Source organism: Vanessa tameamea, chromosome 27 (assembly GCF_037043105.1).
Source record: "Vanessa tameamea isolate UH-Manoa-2023 chromosome 27, ilVanTame1 primary haplotype, whole genome shotgun sequence".
NCBI classification, from domain to species: Eukaryota; Metazoa; Arthropoda; class Insecta; order Lepidoptera; family Nymphalidae; genus Vanessa; species Vanessa tameamea.
The window spans coordinates 3,559,591-3,572,198 of NC_087335.1; the positions used below are offsets into that span (position 1 = coordinate 3,559,591).

Genomic DNA, 12,608 nt, shown 5'->3' on the forward strand with positions numbered 1-12,608 from the left:
ATAAAAAAATTGAAATTAAATACAAAGGTATAAAATATATGCAATTATTTAGCTTTATTATGGAACATAAAGTCGATAGATACGTATATTGGCGGTGGAGTTGTTATAGTGCAAAATTGCGTACAATGGAAGAAAGATCAGGCATAGGACAGAGAACTTTGCGTGCTTCCTGAGTAGTGCAAGTGTAAGACTGTCGCGTTTTTAACACCGGGATGCTACTGAGAGCGTTTTGACAGAAAAATTGAACTACGTTGTACTAGAATTTTATTACTATTTTTTTTTTTTAAATATGTTTTAAATTATTTCGGTACCTTGTCACCACAATACTGGGTCGGAAAATTAAAGAAAGGGTATTTAAAAAAAGAAATTATAGGAAGTATGTATGTATTTTTTTTTAAACTGATGTTTTTGATACATCTTAATATTAGTATATATGTACCTTGTCACCATAGTAGGTCTGAAAATTAAAACATTTGTATTAAATTATGGTGATTTGGAACTAAAATATCATTTTAAAATTCGAATAATTTGAAAAATATTCATAGAAACAGTTCATTCTTGTCTGTGCAGAGTTTTTTATGTCACGGCTTAAGAACTTAGTTCATGACAAAATCATGTCAAACGATTGCAGTACATTGTTTTTTCCTAAAGTATGAAGAATTACAAATCGAAGTCAACGAAATATCAAAGTATTTAGTAGATAAACTATATTTCAGTATTAATATTAATATTTAAATATTGGTAATTATATTTGGTTTAGCTTACATTGGTACCATAGTAGGGCGTCTAAAAAATAAATAATATAAATTAAATATGTATTTATATATAAGTGAGCTATGAAGCCTATATTACAACAGGAGAAATTTACAATTTTATATCAAAATAACGACCTCCGTGGTCGAGTAGTGTGCACACCGGTTTTCATGGGTACACCACTTAGAGGTCCCGGGTTCGATTCCCGGCCGAGTCGATGTAGAAAAAGTTCATTAGTTTTCTATGTTGTCTTGAAAGTAAAGATAACAACATTTATTACTATTGTTTTCCAGCTAGAGTCAGTGTAATGACACACATATGTCATTATGAAAAATTGAACTATGTTGTACTAGAATTTTATTACTATTATTTTTGTTAAATATGTCTTAAATTATTTCGGTACCTTGTCACCATAATACTGGGTCAGAAAATTAAAGAAAGGATATTTAGAAAAAAAAATTATAGGAAGTATGTATGTAATTTTTTTTAAACTGATGTTTTTGATACATCTTAAATTTTAGTATATATGTACCTTGTCACCATAGTAGGTCTGAAAATTAAAACATTTGTATTAAATTATGGTGATTTGGAACTAAAATATCATTTTAAAATTCGAATAATTTGAAAAATATTCATAGAAAAAGTTCATTCTTGTCTGTGCAGAGTTTTTTATGTCACGGCTTAAGAACTTAGTTCATGACAAAATCATGTCAAACGATTGCAGTACATTGTTTTTTCCTAAAGTATGAAGAATTACAAATCGAAGTCAACGAAATATCAAAGTATTTAGTAGATAAACTATATTTCAGTATTTACATTAATATTTAAATATTGGTAATTATATTTGGTTTAGCTTACATTGGTACCATAGTAGGGCGTCTAAAAAATAAATAATATAAATTAAATATGTATTTATATATAAGTGAGCTATGAAGCCTATATTACAACAGGAGAAAATCACAATTTTTTATAAAAATGACGACCTCCGTGGTCGAGTAGTGTGCACACCGGTTTTCATGGGTACACCACTTAGAGGTCCCGGGTTCGATTCCCGGTCGAGTCGATGTAGAAAAAGTTCATTAGTTTTCTATGTTGTCTTGGGTCTGGGTGTTTGTGGTACCGTCGTTACTTCTGATTTTCCATAACACAAGTGCTTTAGCTACTTACATTGGGATCAGAGTAATGTATGTGATGTTGTCCAGTATTTATTTATTTATCAATTAGTGTTCGCCGAGCGATTGAAATTCAATCAATATTAAATATTGAAAATTTGAGGAAATTTTATTGGTAAAACTTAAGCTCGTCGAGAAAAATTGCTACTCTTTGAACTGTTGTTGGTGGCTTGTGTAAGTTAATACATCAATTAAATATTAAAGGTAACAACATATATTACGTTTGTTTTCCAGCTAGAGTCAGTGTAATGACACACATATGTCATTATGAAAAATTGAACTACGTTGTACTAGAATTTTATTACTATTATTTTTTTTTAAATATGTTTTAAATTATTTCGGTACCTTGTCACCATAATACTGGGTCTGAAAATTAAAGAAAGGATATTTAAAAAAAAAAAAAATTATAGGAAGTATGTATGTAATTTTTTTTTAAACTGGTTTTTGATACATCTTAAATTTTATTATATATGTACCTTGTCACCATAGTAGGTCTGAAAATTAAAACATTTGTATTAAATTATGGTGATTTGGAACTAAAATATCATTTTAAAATTCGAATAATTTGAAAAATATTCATAGAAAAAGTTCATTCTTGTCTGTGCAGAGTTTTTTATGTCACGGCTTAAGAACTTAGTTCATGACAAAATCATGTCAAACGATTGCAGTACATTGTTTTTTCCTAAAGTATGAAGAATTACAAATCGAAGTCAACGAAATATCAAAGTATTTAGTAGATAAACTATATTTCAGTATTAATATTAATATTTAAATATTGGTAATTATATTTGGTTTAGCTTACATTGGTACCATAGTAGGGCGTCTAAAAAATAAATAATATAAATTAAATATGTATTTATATATAAGTGACATATGAAGCCTATATTACAACAGGAGAAAATCACAATTTTTTATAAAAATGACGACCTCCGTGGTCGAGTAGTGTGCACACCGGTTTTCATGGGTACACCACTTCGAGGTCCCGGGTTCGATTCCCGGTCGAGTCGATGTAGAAAAAGTTCATTAGTTTTCTATGTTGTCTTGGGTCTGGGTGTTTGTGGTACCGTCGTTACTTCTGATTTTCCATAACACAAGTGCTTTAGCTACTTATATTGGGATCAGAGTGATGTATGTGATGTTGTCCAGTATTTATTTATTTATCAATTAGTGTTCGCCGAGCGATTGAAATTCAATCAATATTAAATATTGAAAATTTGAGGAAATTTTATTGGTAAAACTTAAGCTCGTCGAGAAAAATTGCTACTCTTTGAACTGTTGTTGGTGGCTTGTGTAAGTTAATACATCAATTAAATATTAAAGGTAACAACATATATTACGTTTGTTTTCCAGCTAGAGTCAGTGTAATGACACACATATGTCATTATGAAAAATTGAACTACGTTGTACTAGAATTTTATTACTATTATTTTTTTTTAAATATGTTTTAAATTATTTCGGTACCTTGTCACCATAATACTGGGTCTGAAAATTAAAGAAAGGATATTTAAAAAAAAAAAAATTATAGGAAGTATGTATGTAATTTTTTTTTAAACTGGTTTTTGATACATCTTAAATTTTATTATATATGTACCTTGTCACCATAGTAGGTCTGAAAATTAAAACATTTGTATTAAATTATGGTGATTTGGAACTAAAATATCATTTTAAAATTCGAATAATTTGAAAAATATTCATAGAAAAAGTTCATTCTTGTCTGTGCAGAGTTTTTTATGTCACGGCTTAAGAACTTAGTTCATGACAAAATCATGTCAAACGATTGCAGTACATTGTTTTTTCCTAAAGTATGAAGAATTACAAATCGAAGTCAACGAAATATCAAAGTATTTAGTAGATAAACTATATTTCAGTATTAATATTAATATTTAAATATTGGTAATTATATTTGGTTTAGCTTACAGTGGTACCATAGTAGGGCGTCTAAAAAATAAATAATATAAATTAAATATGTATTTATATATAAGTGAGCTATGAAGCCTATAAAAATACAACAACAACAACAACAACAACAGGAGAAATTTACAATTTTTTATCAAAATGACGACCTCCGTGGTCGAGTAGTGTGCACACCGGTTTTCATGGGTACACCACTTATTATGGCCTAGTCGATGTAGAAAAAGTTCATTAGTTTTCTATGTTGTCTTGAAAGTAAAGATAACAAAATTTATTACTATTGTTTTCCAGCTAGAGTCAGTGTAATGACACACATAATTATGTCCCAATGATATGAACGGTTAATATTTCAGACAGCCTATGTGTCTATGGGCGGTACTGAACACTTACTACAGAGCCCATTTGCCAGTCTATGTATTTTAATTAAAAAAAAAAAAAAAGATTTGAATCGAAATCAAAAATAAAAGTATTAGAAGATATTTGAATAGAATATTTACTAATTATTAATTGTATTTTTTACCTTGTCGCCATAGTACGGACCCTAAAAAAATACGTTAACTTAAGATAGTATCATAATATTATAAGTATGAGGTATGTTTGATAGGATGTTCATCATAATATTATACTTAGTGGTAGGATTTTGTTCAACCGTCTAAGTAGATACCATCAGCTAGTACTGCTTTGAAGTCTTAGTGGGCCAGTAACTACAGGCACAAGTGACATAAAATTTAAGTTCCCAAGGTTGGATTGTGGACGATGTATGGACTAGTTAATATTTTTCAATGTACGGGGCTGGTGATCAGTTACGAACAGGCGGCCCATTGGCCCATTCATCTTTTACGATAATAAATCCCTTTTTTTAAATAATAATATGTTAAAGAATTATGAATAATTATCAACATAGATAACAAAATCAAATCAAATTACAAATATTGTTCATAAATATTGCCTTCTAAAATTTTCATTTTTGAAATCTCTAAGGATTTTAATTTATTTAAAAACTAAAAAGTCAAACCCGGCAGAGTTTTATGGTCACCCGACAATAATTTGTTTTCGACTGAACACGACTACGGTCACTTCTTCGCACAAAATTTTATAAAATTTAACGATTAACTCATATATTAATACTCTGCATCCTGTGTACTAAAATAAGGTAGAATAACATATTGACTTGTGCACAAACGATTACATATAACGAAAAAAAAAAAACTTAATGTAAAGTTTTTTAACGCTCAGTTTTTTAAATCATTTGCATAAGATTCAGGTTATTTATTCTACATTAAAATACGTTGAAAAGCGTTTTTAAAATAAATTTATAAAATTCTTACCTTGTAGTAACGGTCGTTAGTGTAGTACTGTTAAAAAATATACAATATTTTAGTTGTCTGTAACATATTCTAAATTTGAATTATTGAAAATTATGTTATCTATATCTGGCATTCTTTTTTTATGATAGTGTTTTTTTTTAAACTGGCAATAGGAACAAGTCGTTTGATCTCAATATCAACTGTCAATTTGATGCCCATACACACTACAGCCATTTTTTATCTTACACTAGCGAGCCGCCCCGGTATCGCACGGGTGCAATGCTGATACTAAATATACTACAGATTGTCTTTATACACAATGTTTTTAATTCTTTAACGCATTTTAAATCTGTAAAATCTTCGAAAATGTTTATTTAAATTAAATGTTGTAAAGGGCCATATTGATCTATCTATATTAAATGCACAAATTATTTAAGCTACTTAATAGGATAATGATTAACGCTGTATTGTTTAAAATTTCTTCTTAAATAAGATATTATTTCTCGTAAAAAGTAAATGATAAAAAAAATGTTATTGTGGGTTATCCCTAAGAGGTAGACATATACCATCCCGGACTTTTTTGTAGACCTTTTTAAGGTGTACAATACTGTGGTACATTATTTTAATATATCTCCTAGTGTTCTGCTAGCGTTTGCAATGTAAGCAATTCCGCAGTGTAACTTAGTCATAGATCATCAGGATTGCTATCACCTTCAAGAGGATCACTGATAGAATATCGCCTAAAATTGGTCGCAATCGTATGTGCAATGTAAGAAATAGTTAATATTTTGTACAGCGCCAATATCCATGTAGCTTATTTTCCTGTCTGTTTGAATTTAAAAAAATAAAAAATTCAAACTGGCGACTAATTTAATCTTTAATTCAAAATTATTAATTCTTTCTGTAATTTCGATTTTGTTACAAACTTGATATTCTACTAATGAAATAAAATCATCTTAATTTTTTTTAAGTAGTTACGTATTGTTATTTTTTAATTCAAAATCGATTCTAATAAGTATAGCTTGGTCGCCATTTTGAATTTATGTCAAATATTAGCAATAACGTAGCTTTTGTTTTTTTATCTACTATCTGTCAAGACTAAACCGATTGGACAAATTTAATGACAAACATACATAAGCACTATCCTTTTAAATTATTAAAATTAAACTTATTTATATGTAAGAAATAAAAAATTATATTTACATTATTGTAGCCACCATAACCATAATACGGCTAGAAAAAAAATTAACAACTTTAATATATTTATATATACATATAGCAAAGAATTATATATTATTAGTATAAGTGTTCGCTATTGGTCGAAATTCGAATGTAATTAAAATTTATCTCATATATGATTTGCATATTTTCAAAAAGGAATTCGTTTACCAAACAGATTATTAAATACACTGAACTGCTTTGTATTTCAAAATCAAATTTAAATATGCTTTTATCAATTTATACCAAATTTACAGACAAAAAAACCGGCAATTTAGGCTTTATATTGTTATGAATAGATTATTAAATTTATTAACGAATTAAATGCATTAATTCTGTATTCGAAATATAAAATTTTTATTCATTATTTTAGCAACCATTCAATTACCAAAAGGTATACTTTAATATTCTCCATATTATGAGGATTAAACTGAAAATCTTCTAATCTTGAATATCTTTACTCAAAGAAACTTTTATAAAATGATATTTCGCTATCTAATGCAACTTCAAATGTGTCACAGTCTAAAAAATACTAGTCAAATAATTTATTGTTTTTTTTAACTGGCAACATTTTTTTTCGAACTGTTAATGTTACATAACACACTGGCTAATAAAAACCATACCAAGAAATAAGAAATAAATAATCTTACCGTATCGTAATAATATGGCGTGTACTGTAAAAACCACAAAGAAATATAATAATTAATAAAAATGACATTTTAAATAGTTTTTATATAATTTCATAATTATATAAAAATAAGTTGTTACTATTTAAAAAAACTGTCTTACGTATCTGAAGCCGAGGGTCTGAAAAATAAAAGTAATTTAATATCGCTTCATAGTTTAAAGTAAAATTCATAAAAAAAATAAGTAATTTACATACGCCTAGATCGTAGGATTGTCCATAATACTGTAATAAAACAAGTTTCATTTTAAAATAATTAGTATAAATAAAAATATATTTTAATATAATACTACGCATTATTCAAAATAAAAATATACTTTAATCAAGTAGGCTTTTATAAGCACTTTTGAATCGTCATTTTACAGCAATGTAACATTACATTACTTAGTATGTTCCAGTTTGAAAGGTAAGTGAGTCAGCGTAATTACAGGCAAAAGGGACTTTACGTCTTAGTACCCAAGGTTTGTGGCAGTCAGTCCATTATTAAATATAAAAAAAAATATATAATGATTATGAAAATGAAATAAAATATAAATGATAAACTTACAGTCCTCTCGGCATTCGGGGACTGTTGAAAGAGGTGAAATAAATAAAAAATATTTTTCTTTTTAAATATATGTTCAATTACCGAGAACTATAATAATGTTAACTTACGTATGAAATTCTCAGGGGCTATTTAATATAAAAAAAAAAAAATTATAGATAGTTTTATTGAGAGGTCATTTTGATAATTTCGACGTGAGATCTTCTTTATAACAAATAGTAAATAAAATAAAAATTATATATCTTTAACTTACTCCTACATTTAGTTGTTTCTGCGGAAATAGAAAAAAATATTTTTTATTTTTTATTTATCAATAACAACGAAATATATTTTTATGTAATTATTAGAATGAATTAATAATAAAGCCGAACTCTAGGCTTAATTTTCAAAGTACTGTGCTTATGCACTTTCCATAATTACAATATGAAATTTTAATAAATCATATAATATATTAGGAGGAATACGTATACATAGCAAAAATATACTACATATAATACTCTTTCTTAGTCAGTCAGTCTTCTTAATCAGTTCAGTCTTTTCTAATAAATATGTTTTTTTTTATTGTAGTGCCTAGATAAATACTGCATTATGCATAAAACTCACATACCTTTGTTCATTGAAAGCATACCTTTTATGTTCCATTATTAGGTCAGTCAATAAAGCCCGTGAAGGTCAAGTAATTAGTATCATTATGATTTTTTGATATGTGGTTTGGGACGTTAAAATAATAACAAATTAAAATTTTCAACCCTCTGGGGTGAACGCTAGGGGTTGAGAGGGTGAAAAGCGTTTTTGCTTATAATTTTGTGAAAAAAATTGTTAGATGGTTGAAAATTGGACAGAAGGTGTAAATAATTATAACTTACCTTGTATTAAAATTTCAACCTCTTTTGTTTAGTGCAAAATTATTTATTAACAAAAAAGAATCTTTAACGTAAAATTGTTAAATTACTGTTTAATTTCTTAGGAGTCTTAAAAATCTTTAATATCCTTATTGTTTTTTAATTTCAATTACTTTTCAAAAACTATTGAAGTAATAACTTTTTACGCGAGGGTAAGCCGCTTCGTTACGTAACGCGTTACGGCGCCAGTATGTCTGGCTTTCGGCAGCGGTATGCAAGTTCCTCCTGTCTCTCTCTAAACTACAGTACTAGCCGTATTTCGGACAGACGTTTTCTTTAAGTTATCACTTCTGTCGGGCGTCCCGAGAAGCACACGTATAATTTTTTTATATACTTTCTTATATACGTTCTTATTAGGTTCATTCAATCTTTTAATGTCAAAGTCAAACCTTGTTGGCTATGAGAGACTTATTTTGGTATCAAATGTTTGTGCATTATACTACGCTAAATGGTTCCCGATAATAAATAAATGAAATGAAATATTTTGAGGTACTTACTACAGGTGTAGCCGAAGCCACGGCCAAACAGAAGGCAAGGACGAACAGAACTTTCATGTTTCCTGTTTTCAATCACCGAACTTACTACGAATTGTACAAAGAATTTCCGCATATTTATATTGGTACACTCATTACCGTGGCGAATATTTTAAAATGGCGTCCATGTTGATTAATTAAGTGTATAATTTAACTTGGCCGCAAATTAACTTTATCGTTTGAAAATTATAACGTTAATTGTTAAAATCTTGTTGTCGTTTACGTTGGAAAATTAATGTTCGATAATTAAATTATATTTGCGGATAATCCAAAGTCAATTTATTTTTCAGTACTAGTTTCAACCCACGGCTTGGACCGCATGTTTTTGTGAGTGTGAAGTCGTTAAAGCGTAACACACAAATTGACTTTTTTCATTTATAATATTAGTTAGGATACAAGCAATTACACTTGTCTACCGACCGATACCGATGGAGAGATCCAACGAAATAAACTTGGTTCACTTGGTGTAAGGGCTGTGCAAACCCGTCTGAGTAGGTACCCATTCTCTCATCTAGCGGTAGCGTGTCAAGGCAAGTTCAAGTAAAATAACTTGCGAGCAGAACCGTGTGTAATATTACACGAATCATTCGGAGCCACTTTTGACCCCTTCATAACTCAAATACTATTTCACACTTTTTCTCACGAGATACATATGTGCTTCAAATTTCATTAACACATCTCAAACGGTTATTTAGATATTAAAGTCCGAAAATTGTCATTTTTATCACTGACTGACCTATAGATCAAAACTCTAACCCAAATCCAGGTGACCTAGAAAGTTCAAATTTGGCATGCAGGTAGCTAATCAGGCGAATAGAAAGGAAAATATCTGAAACTGGTAAATTTTTATCATTTTCTTATAGTTTTTCACTTAATTGATTCTATTAGGAACACTTATATACTTACATTCTGTGATAAGTGTATAAAAAAAAAAAATCAGCAATCAAAACTTATGACAGCCAGTCTATATGTGGATTTTTCTTCTTATCTTCACGTGAATATGTAATGAGTTCAATAAATCCTTTAATTTTTTTTCTATCCAAAATCATTTTCGATTTAGTACGTATAATTAAGAGTCTAATCGACTTTCGTATTTATTACGTTATTAGATGGGATTTAGTATTAATTATTCCTTCAATATTTAGCGCACATCATTAGAGTAAGTTCATTAATACAATTAAATAATAGGCATTTCGGTACACGGCGCGCGATGCGACGCCGGAGCAGCGGGGTGGGGCGAAATGTTGAATCGTTTAAGAATGGGTATAGTAATAAGTCAAGACAGTTGTACTTTGTCTAATCGACTCCTCAAATTAACCGCTAAAAACAAAAAGAAGCAGCTTAAATAAATCATATCTTATTTTAGACTGCTGTACGATGATACAGAATGTTTATTTCCCACTCAAAATATATGTAACCAGCTTAATACTGCCATGTTGGCAAGTATCGAACACAAACAAAAACCATTTGGTGTTAATGTTGTTATAAATAAGTACTTACTAATAATTTATGTACAAAAAGTAATGATATTCAATCAAAACATAAATGTGAAATGAGAGCCAAGTTCAATATTATGATATAGGCCTTGGTTGTTGACTTCAACGACAAAAGAAGTAAGATCTAAATGGGTGCCAAGTTCAATGGTCAGTCCTGAAATTTATTTGTAACTACATAAAATATTATTTCTGTTTATAACTTAGGAGAATATATTGTAGTCTAAGGTCTGACTTGGCTAGTTCTCATATGTGAGTTATATTAGCGTATTATTGGTACACGAAGGAGAGGCACAGACAATGACAAACAGATCGGAGATTACAATATGTGTTCGACGAGTGGACGTGATACTCTCGTAATGCTTCATTATATTTATAAGATATTTTATTCACATATGATATGTTTACAGTAGGGCGGGGCTGGATAAAGAAGTAACAGACTTCGGACTGTTACTAAGAATTTTTCGACAGAAAACCCCAATAACTTTTTACCGGCCCGATCTGAGGTTTAAATGCAGAAGTGTGGCGTTACATCTAGCTACTAAACCAACGAAACAGTTACAATATTATATTTAATGTTAAAATAAAGTCACCGATTCGATGTAAGCACTACCGAAGATTCAAAGATAAATTTTGTACGTACTTATTATAATACTACAATAATTATGTGCTTTAAAACAACATCTCATAATTTCTGACAATCTATTCAACAAATTTTCAATTATAAATATAAAACAAAAATAAACGCTACGTTGTTTAAGTTCATATCTTAATGGATATTATAAAAGCTTTTAAAAGAAAAGATTGCCTTCAGGCCGTTTTGAATACTAACATTTTAAATGTATGTTTAAAGCTTCTGTATGTGTGTATATGGCTGAAGTATTTGAGTGGATCTCTCGATGGCGGCGATTGTACCCGGTTGTACAAGCTACGATTTGGAATAAAATAAAGTAATTTATATGATATATTTGAAGCTTAACATATTGATCAGAATGTAACCCGTTATTTTTCGGTAGATGATAATCTTACGAAGTTATGTTCAGTTGAATTATAAAAACTCTAAGCTAACCTAACCAAACGGTTATAAACTATCGACTATTTATACGTTTTATAGTAAGTTCTACCTTGTTAGATTATAATCTAACGATATTTAGAATTTTACAGTAATATATATTGTAAATAATTTGTTAAAAAAGGAAAATGTCGTTGAGTTTCACCAGAACTTTTCAAACCTGAGGTACTTTCTGAATTGGTAATAGATTTTTGACTTTCAATAAGACTAAATAGCTGATAGACTATTTAGACTTGGACAATGAAGCAGGAGATTATAAAAAATACTAGATAAAAACCCAGTTTCGCTCGGGTAAATAGATAAGAGTATACTATTATAAATATACAAACTACCGTACCCCTGCACGAAATTATTATTTGGAACACACTTTCTGAACGCACCCGTAAACGTCAAACATGGCCGCCCGTTGAAGTTCCATGTCATTGAATTTTATAAATTTAATATCAAATTATTTCGTTTATCAGGCGAATTTTGCGGATTCATGTTATCAACTAAAAAATCATTAACTTTTAAAGATAGGTTTCGATCGTGTCTATCGTAGACTTGCACTAAATTAAACATTTATTCCGTTCGGTATTTAAATTTTAACAAACATGGAATTATATTAAAATATAAGAAATATACTAGCATTTTACTATATCAACATTATTATATGTATTTACTCGTTGGAATTGGGATCTTATTTGTTTTAGAAGTCTTAAATGGCCTCAGGGCTGTAGCCTCGGATGTCCTCCCCGAAATCCAGCCCTGAGAAGCAGTATTCAATAAGTTTATATACTGGGAACTCTATTTTATATAATCGTTAACAGTAATATACAAAAAAAAATAATGCTTTCAAAGATCGTTAATTAATCGATTTATTTCGAGAAGTATACATCACTATTTAAAAAAAAAATAAACGGTCAGATGTTTACAACAATGTCAGTTTATAAAATTTGATCTTTCTTAATATATTGATAAATTTCAAGTCGAAACTGATAACTTATAATAAGCAATAGGGGAAAATAATAGTCGTAAA

At 29.0% G+C, this 12,608-nt stretch overlaps 1 long non-coding RNA gene across 2 annotated transcripts; it reads right to left on the reverse strand.

Annotated features, from left to right (window-relative positions):
• Positions 1–2,401: 2,401 nt before the first annotated feature.
• Positions 2,402–7,614, reverse strand: LOC135194198 (uncharacterized). 2 transcript variants are annotated; one of them, XR_010309711.1, is made up of 10 exons: positions 7,594–7,614; positions 7,245–7,271; positions 7,151–7,168; positions 7,012–7,035; positions 6,347–6,376; positions 5,165–5,191; positions 4,357–4,377; positions 3,843–3,863; positions 3,517–3,534; positions 3,382–3,407 (listed from the first exon to the last, which is right to left on the reverse strand). It is a non-coding gene; the product is annotated as an uncharacterized LOC135194198 (long non-coding RNA). The 2 variants fall into 2 exon arrangements; XR_010309712.1 differs by lacking the exons at positions 3,382–3,407; positions 3,517–3,534; positions 3,843–3,863 and adding exons at positions 2,402–2,419; positions 2,728–2,748.
• Between the last annotated feature and the right edge of the window lie 4,994 nt (positions 7,615–12,608).